This window comes from Buteo buteo, chromosome 6 (assembly GCF_964188355.1).
Source record: "Buteo buteo chromosome 6, bButBut1.hap1.1, whole genome shotgun sequence".
Lineage (NCBI taxonomy): Eukaryota > Metazoa > Chordata > Aves > Accipitriformes > Accipitridae > Buteo > Buteo buteo.
The window spans coordinates 17,066,957-17,081,029 of NC_134176.1; the positions used below are offsets into that span (position 1 = coordinate 17,066,957).

General features: G+C 39.9%; 1 long non-coding RNA gene across 1 annotated transcript; it reads left to right on the plus strand.

The window, feature by feature from the left end:
• On the plus strand, positions 1–5,312 carry LOC142031964 (uncharacterized). The gene is made up of 2 exons (XR_012650682.1): positions 1–189; positions 481–5,312. It is a non-coding gene; the product is annotated as an uncharacterized LOC142031964 (long non-coding RNA).
• The last annotated feature ends 8,761 nt before the right edge of the window (positions 5,313–14,073 follow it).

The window sequence follows — 14,073 nt, forward strand, 5'->3', positions numbered from 1 at the left end:
CCATTAATAGGTATTGTGAGCTTTCAGAAAAAAAAATAATAATTAAGTGCCATCTGCTATGAAGAGAACAAAGCTAATTTAAAAAAAAATTGTTTTTATTTTTTTCCAAATAGAAAAATTTTCTGCTAATGTGCCCCGTTCCCCAGTGCGAGAGCTGCTGGAGATGGAGCCAGAGACAGCCAAATTTAGGTAAGAATACACTTCCTTTGGTAGACACTGCCATAAAATGTTTTTAAGCTGTGCTTCATAAACTACTGAGGATTTGTAAGTGTCACAAATTACTTTTAATTTCTTTTGGACTAAGCAGCTAGCATGATCATTATGTTCACTGATATTTTTTTTCCTTGCATAACTTTCTGAGAAAAGCAATTATTTCTGTTTATCTATACTGCTCTAACTTCTGTAGAAAGGAGAATGTAGGTCTCTTATTTCACATTAACTTGCCTAGGCAGTAAGTAATTCTTCTGTATATTTTTGCAGTCCTGCAGAAAGAACTTATGATGGAAAGGTCAGAGTGACAGTGGAAGTTGTAGGAAAGGGAAAGTTTAAAGGTGTTGGCAGAAGCTACAGGATTGCCAAATCTGCAGCTGCGAGAAGAGCACTACGAAGCCTCAAAGCAAATCAACCTCAGGTCCCAAACAGCTGAGACTCCTCTTTAAAACTAAATAAAATGGGGGAAAAAAAACCACATACAAATAAAGCAAATTTTTAAAAATGTTGATGTTGAGAGGAACAAATTGGAAGACAGAATTTAAAGTTTGTTTGATAACAGAATAGATAACAAAACATTTAACGTGTATAAATTTTGGAACTAATTGTAGTTATAGTTTTTTGCGCAAACACAATCTGTCTTCTTTCCTCACTTCTGCTTTGTTTAATCACAAGAGTGCTTTAATGATGACATTTAGCAAGTGTTCAGAATAATTGTTGTCAGGGTCTTTTTGGTTTACTTTTATTGTCAGTACAGCTTTGCTTAGTGTTAGAAGGCCAGGGAGCTTACGCCTAATGCAGTTGCTAGATTTATATATAGTAATCTTGAAACTCTTCAATCTGTGCACTAGTGCCAGTCATAAAACAGTTGATAAACTGTGCTGGATGATTGGGTATAAGAAAGAATAAGTGTGCCAGTATTCTCCTTTTTTTTTCTTTTTTTTTTCTTCCCCCCCCCCCCCCCTCCATGTCATCTTTTTACGTTAAGGTGGCATTCCCAATCATTATTGCACTTATTTGTTAGGGACAGGTTTTAATTGAAATGGCTGGCATACTGGTAGAATGAAACTTCAGTTTCCTTATGCCACACAGTCTTGCATAAAAAAAGGTTCTTGCCTTAAAAATAAATAAACCCTCATTAATAATCTTTAATTTCTGATCTTTTTTGGAACAAACTGTTTTACATTCCCTTCATTTTGTTACGCATTTTACAATGATACAGCTCTATATTTACAGTACAACTCATACTATAGCTGTGACTTATAACAGGATTATAATAGAAATTGTATTCATATATATGTAATTAGGTTATTTTTAACAATTCTGAGGAGGTGGTTAGTCTACAGTTTTTTTTTATACCATAAACAAAATATGGTCTTTGGCTAAAATTCCAATTTTACACAAACCTGCAAGCTAGATAGTTCCAATACTGGAAACAGTAATCAATAATTGCACAGTGCAAACTGTCACTCTAACAAAATAACCTTAGACATATCACACCTAAAATATGCTGCAGATTTTATAGTCAATTGGTTACGTATTTAACAAACAGAGCACCTTTACACTTAGAGATATTTCCACGTAAATTTCTTACTGTACTTTTCAGAGTTGCATGCATATTTCACCTACCAAAGCTGTGCTGTTAAATAACATGAAAGTTGATGTTTGAGATATAACTGCCGTACTTTTGATACATCTGTGATTTAGGTCCTTAATTTAGAGAAACTAGCTCATTGGTGTTTTGGTCTACTGGGGGTGGGGGGAATCATACTTTTATTTTTTAGGCTTTGCCTATACTTCTTTAATTAGATTTTTGTAGGCACTCTTCACTTAAATACCTCAGTTCTTTTTTTCTTTTCTTTTCCTTCTTTTTTTTGCATGCATTGTTTTTTTCTGTTTTGGTGCTATGTTTATATATTATGCTTGAAATTTTAATTTTTTGCACTGTAACTATAATACCTCTTAATTTACCTTTTAAAAAAGCTGTGGGTCTCGTATTCCCACCAATATCGGTAGAGGTTTGCTGCAATTTTGCCCTGTTAATTATGCTTGAAGTTTGAGAAAGCAGAGCAAGGTGTTTTAACGTTTTCCAGCACAATAGTTTGAACTTGATGCTGTGTCTTACGTATTAAATTACAAATAAATACTGTATTTCCTGCTTTTAAACCCTATTCCTTTCCTCACAAATGCACACTAAAACAAAACAAAAACTGTCAGCTCTTGCTTTCTTAACAAAAAATAAAATAAATGCCTTAGTGACAAGGGGTAGACATTAAGCTTTTCTGAAATACAGTTTTCAAAAGTTCATATATTTTCTATCTCTATTATTTTTCATTCTGCAAAAAGGACCATTCTTTTATTTGAAAGCAGCATTGTTACAGCAGTCAGACGGAGAATTAAAATACTAGCTTACAAAAAATTTTAGCATTTGTTTGGTACTTCAATCATGAAAATATAACAGGGAAGTATAAGACCTGCAAGTCTTGATGTGTATAAAACAAATGTAAATGAGATGGAACATAAAAACATGCAGTCTAAATTTTCAAAGGTAAATTGCTTTGAGTTAGCTGTTTTAAAAAAAAAAAAAGTTACCGATATAAGTTATAGCTCTTTCTTTGTGGTAGGAGTGAAGTTTCTTAGAGAAAATACATGATTGCTAATGTTAACAATTCTGTGTTTCTGGCCAGACATCAATCAGCAGATAAAATCAGACCATCTAGAAAGTCTTAAGTAGTTTTAACTGCATTATGAAAAACTAAAATTTAAGTTAGTCTTTGAACGCCTAAGATTTCTTACTGATTGTTACAAGGTCATAGATTCTCAGGGGTTTCAGGTAATTGTTAGCAGTAAAGTGCTACAGAGTGTTTTGATGCAAAGAAAATTAACTGAACTTGCTCTGTGTTTCAGAATAGTTTAATGATCACTTTGTTACTAGATAAAACCTATGAATTGGAAATCTGAAATGTGTAGTGGCTGACTATAAAGTAGTTTCTGCTGCTGATGCGTTTTTAAATGCGTTTTAAATGCCGTAATTTTTTCCAGTGTGACCTCATTGAAATATTTTTTATCCTTTGAGATAGAAAATTCATATTAGTTTCCATGTTATTATACATCTGTGTGTTTTACCCTACAGTTGATATGATTTTATATTGGACAGTGTATGCTATTAAAGACCTAAATCTGATCATTTGAAGGTTGGGATAGAAATCACTTGACATGCTATAAGCACAAGTGTAAACGGACTGTTGCAACCCATCTTCAAAAGCAACCACACAGGCTCATCATAAATAGTGTGGGGGTTAGTTGGCATGAACCTTGTTTTTTTTTTTTATCTAAGTCCTGTTATACTGTACTTTAAACAGTCCTCCTAACTATGCTGCGTTTTTATTTTTATGGCTTTTTTTGCGCTGTTCTGTTCATGTAGCACAAATAAGCATTGCACTTGGTACCATGCTTTACCTCATTTCAAGGAAAAAAATGCTTAACAGAGAGGAAAAATGTGGTTTGGCCTTGCTGCTGTTCTGATTTACTGAATTTGAAAAAGATAATTATAATGCCTGCAATGTGTCATTTACTTGCACAACTTAAATAGGTCATTTGTAATGTCTGTGGCATTTTTACTGTATGTGGAAAAATACAACAAAGGTGTGTAACAACTCTTGATTGTATTTTAAAGCTATTGTTTTTCTACTACATCATTTTACTGTTATGTGAAGTAATTAAAATTAGAATGACCTCTGACACTCCAGTAGTTATCTCTGAACAAACCAACATATTATGTGTATAATGTAGTTTTTGTGAGAAGACAGCCCCTAGTAATTTGGTCAACCTCAACTAAATCTTTGCTCAGTCTGAATATTGAGTGCCCAGTAGTGACTTCTGAAGTGTTTGTTCAGCTTGATGCTGCTAAAGTCCGTACAGAAAAAAGCCTACTATTTTTAAGTCTCATTACACAATAGTATGTTGTGACGGCAGAGTACAGAACTTGGACAAGAACCAGTTTCCCTGCTGGGGAGGAACATAGTGGTGGCCCAGGGATGAGGTGCCAGATCCTCAGCTAGTGCAAATTGATGTGGTATCATTTTAATCAATGGAACTGCATTCTTTTACATTCCTGAAGATCTTGTGCTTATATGTATGTTGCAGAGTTTGGATTTTCCTCCTTGTAAGCAAATACAGAACCATAAACTGGAAAATGTGGGGTTTATGTTACTGCATATGACATAACTATGCTGGATGCATTTATCTCTTTAGACAGTGAAATCTTTGTATCCCAGTCACAGCAGCACATGTAATCAGAAAATTACAAATAGCATCATGGTCTGCTGTGATACTACACTTGCCTCTGACAGTATTCTGGGTTCGTATGTTTTAGGTGGGGTTCCCTACAAAAATATTCTCATGGAAATCTCTGTATTTATTACATCAGTGAAGCAAGAGGGATTTTGATTTTTGGTACTTAATTACTGACGTTGATCCTTTTCCAATTGCTCTAATTTTCAAGAAGTTAAAGTTAATTTCTTTACTTTTGTATTAGGTTTAAAACACTACAGTTCATGACCATGAAATGTAATCTAAATATCAACTGTAACTCAATCTGAATTATGTTAGCAAATATCTAGAGGTCATTGTAGTATACTCCACTAGCAGTTAAAATTAACTTCTGTCAAAGCTAACTACATTTCTTAAAAATAAATTTTATCCAATAAAGTCCTTGGGTTTTTTCCCTCTTTTATTTGAATGGCAACCACAGACTACTTTAATTGCTTTGTAGATGCACTCAGAATTTACTGCAGCAGCAAGTTGGAGAGAAAATTGTGAACAAGAATTGGAAATTGCAGGCATTTTTATTGTAAATAGTTTGACTGAAAAGATGGTTAAAATCAAGTAGAATGAATAACATATAATTTGATGGACAATAAAATATTTACCATCACATGCTGCAGCTGTCTTTAAGGGACATAAAATGTAATTCATTCATACTGTAATCATGCTGCAGAAGTTTGCAATCTGCACCTTATGGATCACAATTACCTTTAATAGTTTTTGTAATAATTGTAGCTGAGTATATCTCCAATAAAGTTATGGTCTGTTCACCTTGTATTGTCTTTTTGCTTTTGTTTTTAGTTCCTCTTTATCTTTCCATAAATCTTCTAGAGTTTACAAAAACTTACTTCTCAGTCTCAATCTAAATAAGAAAATTAATTTGTGAAAACTTTATTTCTTGACATTGTTTAAAGACAAGTCTGCTTTGTCTCCTTCCTCTGATGAATGAACTGTCTTCGTAGCTATGTGATGACTCTTAAGGGACACTTGGGTTAAAAATGATGGTGTACATGCTACAATTTTATCCCTGTGTTGACCATTATACCTGCAAAATTTCTGTTGGAGCTGGGAAGCCTCAGAGCACAAGGGTTCAGTAACACAGGTTTGCACAATTCAGCACGTTTTAAGAATAACATGTTAATATTAGCTAATAGTCTCAATAACATTGATTTTATTTTTCCCATTTGTTTTCCATTACTATTTCACTTATCCCGAATATTGAAAGCATGTTTGTAGAGTGTTCTGCCTGGCACATCAGTGTCATGTCTATGTTTTACGGAGATGAGGCAGACCTGCCAGTCAAAGATCAGGAGTCTTCCTTTTTGAAAACTTCCTAATGCAGCAGTTGGTTTCTTGGCATCTGCAATGGGCAGCTTCTACTACGTGTTTTGTCTTGAGTTCTAGAGAAAAGCCTGCTGAACTGCTGATAGGCATGGTGCTACCTTTTTCTGGGACTTGGAGGAGGGCCGAATCATGTGTCTTTCAACAGTGTCAGTTTGTTCCTTGTCTCAGCAAGCAATTCTCAGCTGAGAATCCTGAGGAACGTTGTGGATCTTCTGTGGCTTTCCAGCTCTTTTTTTTCCCCCTCTAGGTTCCACCCTGACACTGATGGCAGTGGTGGGTAAGTCTCTTTAAGGTCCGATGTATAGGCTAGTAAGCCATAGTAGGGGGTGACAACACAGCCCCCAGCCCCCAAGTTCTAGGAAGTGGGTCAAATCAGAAAACTTCCTTTCCCAAAATTTTCTACAGGAAAATAAGCCTGAAAAGAATAATTAAAAAAAAAAAAAAAAGTTGAAGATACCATTATCTATCTTCCTGCTCATTGTGGAGGAATGAGATGAGGGATGGCCATCTAAACTTGAGTCTCAAAGAAAGTGGTCCCTCTTTTGCTGGGTAGTAATGTGAAGCATCCAGAGTTCTCCAGAAAGTCAAAGTGTAAAATCAATAAAGGTTCTGCTTCAAAGGCAGGTGACTGCATTTTTTTGCCAGTATGGGAGCAGCACCTACTTACTGTAGATTTTGAGTACAGCTTATTAGCAATGATCTTGAAACTGCATAGCATAAAATAAAGATCCTTTTAGTTTAAGGTGCTCAGAATGCAGCAATGACTGGGTGGTTCATGCCCCTCAAAGGAACATCAGGCTTGACTTAAAAAGAAGAATAATTAACTTTAGTAAAGCTATAACATCAAGACACAAATTTTCAGGATAGTTACATTTGTCATCCTGACAAACTTCAGTGGCCACTCTAGGAACTGGGAATACCTCTATCTGAAGAAGAGTTTACAGGTACTGTTTTCTCGTGTCCTTACTGTAAGAATAAATGTGTTTCATAATTGTATCAATGGAGCTAAGATATGTATTTGGTTAGCTGCTATTCTTAAGTAAAACCATACAGAAAAAGGAATTTGAGTGAAAACTGAGGGGAGTAAGTTTTTGAATATGCTAGCCCTTAAAAGAGGTAGTAACAAAGCTCATCATAACGTCAAGTCCAGAAACAGTGGAGCAGCTTTGGTGCTTGGCTGGGCTTCCCTTAACACTTCTGCTAGAGTCCAGGTGCAGGATCTGTTCCTTAGAGGAAATCTCCATGTCAGTGGACACAGGCAGTACTGACATGTAAGCAGGTTTTATTTTCTCATAGCTGTGATTATGTCCTTCCTTAGTGTAGAATTTGAACAATGCTTTCATTTTGGTGAGTAAAATAACAAAGGACCTTACGTACGTTATGAAAACAGTATCATTTACTTTGCAGCTTAACCACCTCCACTTACCTGGCTTATGTTCTTTTTTTTTTTTTTTTTTAACATTACTTTATATATATTTTATTGGAAGCCTCATGCTAACTCTTAAATTGAAGTAATTTTCTTCTGTTAACTTGAAAATTTCCTGCAGTTTTGGGTTCCTGTCCAGCTCCCACTTGAAGTCACTGGGAAGACATCCACTTGGGCTGTGTAATTTGTGTGCATTTGAACTTAACACAAAAGTCCTTCAGATATAAAAAGCGTAAATTCCAGATGTCAAGTAAAAGTTGAGAAATGTAGTGATGTGGAAAGGCGGCCTTTTCTGTTTTGCTTCTATTTTTGAGGCTCTTACGTAAAAAGGCTAGCATGTTTGCCAGCCACCTACTTCTGAGATAGCCCACCTATTGTGGTGAATATCCAACTGCTTGCTCCATTTTTCTTTTGCCAGGTGGGCAAGATTTAGTGGGGAGGAATGAGGGCAACCTTCCTCACAGCTTTTATTAACATCTAGGATGCTTCAGCTAACTTCAGGCATGCACTCTGCAGAGAGCTGCATCTGGGCTCACTCCCACCCATTTCTTCTGCTTTCAGTGGAGCCATGTCAGCAGCCGCAGGGCACTGTTTGGTTTTCCTGTCCTTAGATCACCCTTTCAACATGAGGTGAGTTGAATGAGAGAGAGGCCCCTTCCTCCCCACCCAGGGCTGGCACTCAGTTGATGAGGTGGATCCCACACTGTAGCTTGAGGCTGGAAATGTTTGTTCAGGGTAAGTGATGGGGCAAGGAGAAGAGATTTCATCTAGCTGCAGCGTGGCCAGGGAGTCGCTAGTTACTCCAGGGTCACGTTTATCTCTTGCTGAGGTGAGGATGACCCCACTTTACTGCCACTTGGCCTGAAGCAGGGGCCTGGATATGAACTGTTGCAGCTGTTCCAGCATTTGTAATAAAACGATGCTAAGTTTGCAGACTTCACTTACCTAACTGAAGCACTGAGCTACAGGAGGGGACTGCAGGATCACCAGTCCAGTCTTCAGCTATATATTCTTTTAAGAAAGTAGTTTTCACAGAAGTACTTGAATGGCACTTTGCCATCAATTCTAGGTTTTTAACTTTGTTTTATAAATGAGAATCTAAGTAACATAGAGGAGCAGCGCTATGGCTGTATGACTTGCCTATTGCACAACTACTAGCATTAGCACAAGTGCCAGTGAACACAGGTATTGTTAAGCATAGACATCTCCTTCTGTGTTCTTATACCACAGTTGTCTATGCCAGCTGTTCTTGCTTTCATGTATTCAACCCTCCAGTCACCTGAATTTAGGCCAGACCCCGGTGTCTGAATAAAACCCTCCCTGCATTCAGTCAAGCCTCAGTATCTTGATAGCTACGATCTGCCCTATTCTGACACATCTATAGCAATTAATAGTATTTTGCAGCACCAATTTTAAGTTAAGAAATTATTTCTTTCAGGGTGATTCTAGCTGGAATAGCAGGGCATTATGTTCCTGCCAGCAACACTCATCACCTTCCTCCCAGCTTCACTTAGTACATGTGCTCCAGGCAAAAGAGATCTCATTATACAAACAAGCATGGCACAGGCAGCCGTACTCCCCGTCTGGCCAACTGGCTGCTGTGCAGGGCTGTGCCAGCAAAAAAGCTCCCTTAAAACAAGGGCAAAAGTTCCCAGGACTCTGCCTCCACAGCGGTGGTGGAGATGGGAAGGGATCTATGGAAGATGTAGTAACCACTTTTTTCCTGGACCAATGCCTTTGCTGGGCTTTAAAAAGTTGCCCTTTCTGTGGAATCCATCAGCTAGAAGGGTTCCCGCACTGAGCACCAAGTGCTGCCTGCCGTGGAGGGCTGAATTCCCAACGAGCACCGCTGTCCCCAGCAGGTACAGCAAGGAGGAGAAGGGCAATTCAGCCCTTCCTGACTCACCTTGCAGAGCTGAATCAAGCACACGTCCTTGTGAGTGTGGATTGCAAGGGTACTCCTTATTTTACTTAACATTTGGTTGCAAGCCACTAAATGAGTGTAAAATAACCATACAGCAGCCTCTGTGGAAGATTTCTTGTAATGTTGGTTTATTGGCAGTTTAGCTGAGGTGAAGGGTTACTTCATGCAGCAGCTAAATAAATCGTAACAGCCTATGGTACATGGGCTGCAGGAACTAAACTAAACACGAGTATGTAATCTATGCTAGATATATAGCAGCTGCTTTTTGTATAGGATATGGTGTGTTGATGTGTGTCAGAAAATCCCAGAAACTGCAGTGATTGAGGCAAGGAGTGATGGGGGACCTGCATAAACACCTGAGATGTGTCAACAAATAAAATTGTAGGCTGGAAATATTGTGGAAGAAATGCCAAGATTCAGAGCCACCTCAGATATAGAAAGGGAACGGACCTGGGCAACTGGGCTCTTAAATCAGCTCCAGAAAGGGGAGGGCATTGTGGAGGAGGGCTGGGCAATGGCAAAAACGGGCAGAGCCAAAGTTCACGTATTCCAGCATTGGGTTTTAAGGCAACAGCAGGACATGTGGGAGCTACTGAGAAGAAGAAACTAAGCGAAGTAGAGTCTTACAAGAAGCAGAGGTTGACCTTGGCCATCAGGTACTGCAGAAGTCACTTACCAGTTTTTTGCCATTTCCAATAAACTGGAAGTTCAAGTATCCCTGACCTTAGTCCTCTGAGGTCCAAAACAAGTCCTGCGGTCCAGGGGCCATCTTGCCCTGAACGTTGCCTCTTCCTGCAACAGTGTAGAACTTGTGACTTTGCGTGTCACCCCTGTGAGGACTCCATGTCATAACTACCGTGGTGAAAACTCTGCCTTGTGTCCAAAGCAGGCTTGTGGTGAGAAGAGCCACAGTCTGCCCGCTGTGCCAACAGTAAAGGTACGGTTTCTGTGCCAGCCATGCCGCAGACAGGAGGCACGGTAGGGTTGTGTTTGATTGGTGGGAAACTGGTTTTGCTGTTAGAGAGAAGACTGTAGTTGTGGCCGCCTGACATCACTCGGCTTAAAATCCCCTGCTGTTTTTCACCTTGTTGTGATTGCTCACATTGAGAGCTAGGTTTGCTCATCCCCTGCATTGGCACAGTCTTCTATCTTTTTTGAAAAAGCATCTCTGCCCTGAGCCTTCACCAAGATAACGTGTTTCAAAGCTAGAGAGAAGCAATTGCAGCTTAGGCTTTCAGTTGTCTGGTTGACGTCTAATTGGCAGCAGAAAGCCCATCGGTGGTGACTTTGAGGACAGTTTTAAGCTTTCGACTGATTTTCTTGTAAAGCTAAACCTAACCTCACGTTCAGAAGTTGATTCCTCACTGTGATCAAAGAGGCTCTGAAAAGCTCCTTAGTTGAGACCAGGCTGGAGAGATTTGGGGCTCACGTGAAGCCACAGGAGACTACTTCGGCGATTATGACAAGCATGAAGAAGCAGATGAAGCTGCGATTGCAATCAGCTGAGGAACACAAACATTTTTTAGCGATGTAGGTAACAGCAGTCTTTGATGGCCAAGTTCTGACTGGGTCAATGGCCTAGCCATAAATCCATGCATCTGCCTGATTTTTCTCTAATGTTGCATTTTTCTCTAATGTAACATTTTCTCTAATGTTCTCTAATTGGGAAAATTTCACCCAGTTGCCCACCACAGAGGTCTCTGGTCAGTGGGCTCCCGTCGTCCCGTGGTTTCCTGGAAGTGCAGCTGGGGTTATCTTTGGGGAATCTGAGCGATGCAGCGTGACGATACTGGAGACGGAGCCTTCGCGCCTTCTGCTCGGCTCCCTGGGCAGCCAGGGGCTGCACCGCGGGAGGCTCATCCCCGTCCCTGACCCACGGCCTGAGGGCTGGAGCCCAAGGCTGCGGCTTGGCCCTACGGTCGGGACCGCTCACAGGTGAGGGTTACCGCAGGGATACCCCGAATCAGCGCATGTCCCGCCACGGCTGCCTACGCACCTCCCGCGCCTGTAACTGGGGTTATGCCTTTTATATTACGCTCCTGAGACCTGGGTATAATTTTCTCCACTCCCCGTCCCCAACCATCTCTTTCGACTGTCAGTGTTTATAACCGCCGTGCACAATTACTCTCCTCCCCTAACCCCTGCTCCACCCCAGAGGCAGCTGTATTTCCACAGCGAATGAAGCAATTCCTGTATGTACGATTTTAAAGTGCTTCGGGACCCTTTGGGAGAGAAGGTGCTATTGTACAAGTACAAGATATTATTAAAACAGGAATCTGTGTAATGGGTGATAAATTTTGATACTGTATGTTTAATATAATATGATGGTTGTAAATCCAGTGAATTACCATAGGTATTTGCTGCGCAGTGTGTTTATGAATTGTTTGGGCAGGTGTTTTTCAAGTCCCGGTTTTCACACGAAATGTGAATTATAGGACAGTTTAATAATATTCCTTACTAGACTCCAATATGCCACTATTAGCTGCAGAAATGTTATCACCTGATGGCTGAGCTTGGTTGCTGATTAAGTTCATGTCTAAGAAGGTAAATGAAAAAAGCAGCACAGAGAAAAGAGATCTGCAGAAGTAAACTTTTAGATCTGTCTTTGATCTCTTACAAGCAAATATCTTTTAAAGCTGCAGAAATCAATAGTTTCGGTATTGTCCAACTGTATTTTACATGTGCTTCCATACAGGTTAGAAGCAGTTTATTTTGATTGCAATAATGAAATAGTTCTCTAAAAGTTTATATTCAATAGTTATGCTATTAATATTTATTGATGTGAAGGGATAGCTGTACTGCACATGTTATTTGAATCAAACTGTGCTGGATAGTTTTTAAATCAGATCCAAAATAATGTAATTCAGGATTACATAGGGTCGGAGTTTCTTATTTTTATTTTTTACTGACTTCCACATAAAAAAGACTTATAAGACCTTGAAAAAATGTTTCCCTTCTCTGAAGACGAGAGAAGTGCTCTATTTCACTCTTCCATCTGCTTTTGTACTATGAGCTGAATCTCATCCTGAGCTGACATTATACCAAGCAGCACAGCAGTAAACTATCTAGAGGCAGGGCCAGGTAGAGATTTTAAAACTTAGCGACTGAAGAACACAACTTCTCTATCACTGTCGGATTTTGGGAGTGTAAACTGGGCTGTCATTAGTTTTATTAAAGCCTATCGCTGGTGTTCTTTGGGGTGCGGAGCCCTTTGCTTTTCACGTAGGTGTTTGCAGCTCCGGCGGGTTTGCCGTGACTTAGGCACCTCCATAGCTGTTGCTGGCACCTTCCAGACGAGTGAGGCTCAGGGCCAGGTTTCGGAGGTGCTGCGCTCCCACCGCTCCAGCTGACGTCCAGGGCGGCTGAAGGTGCTGGGCATCGCCGCCCGCCTCTCCGAGCCCCATCCCACCACGGCTCGTGCCTCCCTGAGCGCCCGGGAGCTCAGCACCGCCGGGATCAGGCCCAGCATTAAGCGTAGCTGGATCTCGCTAGCGCGATGTTACAAGCTGGTAGCTGGGATGGAGGTTTACTTCAACGTTTTCTTTCCCCTTGACTGGTGTAAGGAAGGCGTCTGCAGCCCACCCCCCTCCCCGCGCCATGCCTTGTGTATGTGTAAAAGCTGCCCTTGGCCCCAGATGATATGTTTGCATTTCATAATTAATGCTGAACTCGACTTGAGGCAGATACCAAAGGACGATTTTTTAAACAGATGTTGCAGGTCACTTGTAAGTTATTTGTCAAATAAGTTTCAGAGCGCAAGCCGCTGCTTTTGCCATTGTAACCAAAGGCGTATGCTGTTCAGCAGCAGTAATTACAAAGCCAGGGCAACGCAGGGAAAATTCATCTTATTTAAAAGTGTTTTAGTGTCACCAAACAGCTTGCTATGCCATTAGGCAAGTTTTGCTAGACATGTTCAAGTTGAGGGTTTTAATTTGTTTGAAGTATTCTCTAAAACAGAATTATGTTGGAGTTTACATAAAATGAGAGAATGACATGAAAAGTTTTAACTTAAGCAGCAAAATATAAAGGCTAATCTTATTTAAAAGTAATATGTGTGTCTTGATTGAGTGCCCAGATACACTCAACTGGGACATTTTAGTGGAATCGGTTCTAAGCTGTTACACTGAGTTATACAGAGTAGGTTTTCCTGAGCTCACATTGCCAGACCTGAAATACTCTTGTGGCTGCATTTAATAAAGAAACGAAAGTCTTGGGTAAGGGGATATGATTTTTTATGACAGAAGGAATGCAAATAACTTTTAGTCTCATTGCCTAGACCGGGTTTGGTCTGATTTGATGGAGTTTAATAATGACTTATAACCTGTGCTGACAATGTGCAGACCCGCACAACGTCATTTAACTCATTTATTCTGCTTGCTGTAAAAACAAAGAGATGGCAAATAAATATATGGAAAGTTCATTGTTTGTCAGAGGGCCCAAGCCAAAAGTTTTCAGTGACCTTTTAAAATATGGTCCCAGGCTAGTACTAAAATGTCTGTCACTCAGCGCACACACTTGCACAATTTGGCCTTTTAACCCGTGCATCTTGTTTTTCTCTCTTTCAACTGGTTGTATGAATTTCAAATCAGCTGCAGCTATTTAAGTTTTTGCATTGGAGGATTACTGTAAATTGCAGTCTGACAATTACAATGTACAGCGCACAGGAGAGTTATTAATGGATAGGCCTACTGATGGCCTTTCAGCGCTGACGAGGGCCTGGTGTTCTTCACCCATAATTAGATCCAGTGGTCGGGGTCTGCGTGGATGAGGCAGAGGAGGGGGTCGGCCGTGGAGCGCCGCTTTATCAGAGGAAGATATCAATTGATCAGAGATAGTTACTATC